This window comes from Halyomorpha halys, unplaced genomic scaffold, assembly GCF_000696795.3.
Source record: "Halyomorpha halys isolate HHAL.00 unplaced genomic scaffold, Hhal_1.1 Scaffold8894.1, whole genome shotgun sequence".
Lineage (NCBI taxonomy): Eukaryota > Metazoa > Arthropoda > Insecta > Hemiptera > Pentatomidae > Halyomorpha > Halyomorpha halys.
The window spans coordinates 2,725-5,027 of record NW_027113327.1 but is presented as its reverse complement, the minus strand read 5'-3'; the positions used below and the strand labels follow the sequence as shown (position 1 = coordinate 5,027).

The 2,303-nt window shown below is 28.2% G+C and overlaps 1 long non-coding RNA gene across 1 annotated transcript; it reads right to left on the bottom strand.

Annotated features, from left to right (window-relative positions):
• Window positions 1–187: 187 nt before the first annotated feature.
• On the bottom strand, window positions 188–1,950 carry LOC106692120 (uncharacterized). The gene is made up of 3 exons (XR_010844380.1): window positions 1,877–1,950; window positions 879–1,038; window positions 188–268 (listed from the first exon to the last, which is right to left on the bottom strand). It is a non-coding gene; the product is annotated as an uncharacterized lncRNA (long non-coding RNA).
• Between the last annotated feature and the right edge of the window lie 353 nt (window positions 1,951–2,303).

Genomic DNA, 2,303 nt, shown 5'->3' with positions numbered 1-2,303 from the left:
ATATTAATTACCATTTTTTGTAAGAAAAACAGAACACAAAAATACTATTTTGTCAAGAAACTTTTTTATCAGCTATATTAACTAACTTTTAAGTTTGGAGTTTTTAAGAGCTCAACATCATTATTAATCTACTAAGCTTTAACTTAATTTAATTGCACAATAAATATATTTTACCATTCTTACTACTGTCAGGAATAACAAATATCACTTTAGAAAATTGTGGGTAAAGGTCTAAGTCAGCCTTTATGTCCATGTATGAATGTGAAAGCTGAAAAAAAAGAAGACTAGTTAACATATTATGGCTCTATCATAAGTTTAGGCAATTAATATAGAAAACATGGATCATAAAGATAAACAACACATACAATTATTGATAAAGCATACATATTTTGTTTCTTTCAGTTCACATTGTGCAGAAACCACAGCTTGATAGTCAATACTTTAGGGATCAGTTCAGCAGTGAAATTCCTGCTCATTAGAAGTATTCTTAACAGCTCAGGTATAAGGGAAAGTGAAAAATCTATTCAGAGTCCTATATGTATTTCCCCTAAGTAAACCATCTATACCGAACCTATTGACATCTACTTAAACATCCAGGAAAACCACACTACAATTTTTAATTCCTAAATATGAAACATACGGTAGGATCATCACTACCAACCTCAGTTTGTTTGGTATCCATTAGGCTGATTAGCCATAAAATACATTTGTAAAGAATAGAAACAATACTAGCATTAGATATGAGATAATCCATTAATTTTTCAAAAAAATATGCACAAGTAACATTTTCAGAATATTTTAAACCTAAAAATAAACTGGAGCACATAAATTACACTAACTTGAACTAGTTAACAAAAAATTATAGACCATATACTTACATTATTCCACCAAGTTTTCTGCACTTTTAGCAAGCCTCCATCATGCTTTATTTTTTTACCATTACACAGACATTTCTTGTTTAAAAAGCATTTCCAATGTTCAGTTATTTCAATTGTTGGTAGCTGAAAGTGCCTTTCAATGCATGAACTGCAGAAAACCCTACAAATAAATAATAATATATAATTTATAAGGTATGTTAGAAGTAATATACCGTAAAATGAGGAGAGAATATGCCAGTTTTTAAAGTTTTTCAATGCCATGCTATTATTTACTAACATATTCAGATGAATTTAGAGCAGACAGATAGGCAGGTATACATTTCAATTTCTTATATTGGAGCACAAAAAAAATTGTGAAGTGATAGTGGTTTCGTTTAATGAGAACCAACACTTTCCCAAAGTTACTTCCCAAAGTCCAAATAAAGTTATTTTCTGAATTCATATGGCATTCTAACCACATATAGCATAATCTCACCTCATTTTGCAATAATTAATCATAAAATGAAATTAAACAGCAACTGTATAGATGATAATTTATTTTTTCAGCATCTGCAAGTATTATGTTTTTGAAAGTTACTGGAAAGCAATCCTCAATATTCAGTAATATGTAAGAATAGGTTGAAATAAAATTTAAGGATATATCAGCTATATTGATTTAAAGAAAATTAGATGAAATACATTTTATCCCAGTCGGAAATTTTATATTTAGACTCATTAAAACAAACTGTTGCATACAGTTCTCTGTAAGCTTTTTTTTTTTTGTTATGTTTAAATATTAGTTGAATAAATTATTTGAATGGAGTCTGCTTTATTGCTCTGGAGCAAAGCTAGAACTCATGATCATGAAACTGATATAGAGAGAAAATTTTGATTAAGATAAAGCTGATTTATTTTTTAATGTTAAAGTACCCGTAATCATTTAAATTCATGTAAGACGAAAAAAACATGGTAAAGTAAAATTGATTACATTACATATAATATGTTAATGATAGCATTACCAGACATATCCTTCATTGGAGTATTTATCACTGTTATTTATGCCGCAGATAACACAATATCTCTAGAAAAAAAAATTAAAGAAATAAATATAATTTTTTTTCTACTTCCAAAAAATATAGGGTAACAAATGAGTCTCAGTTACTACCTGAAAATTAATAACAGAGATTTATAACTGAAACAAGAAAAATAATAAGTATATTAACTTTACTTACTATAATTAGGTATAATTATTAATTAAAGAATAGATTGACCATGTATGATTATTCAAAAAAAGTGACTTAACCCTTTCACAATGGTAACTGATGATGTAGTATTCATAGAGGTGGTCCCAATGACAGACTAATAAACATAGGAAGGATGCAGGGAGTCCTGTGGGCGGACTACTTATTTTGTAATTTTTCATCTAAAGCTATTAGAAACAGTATA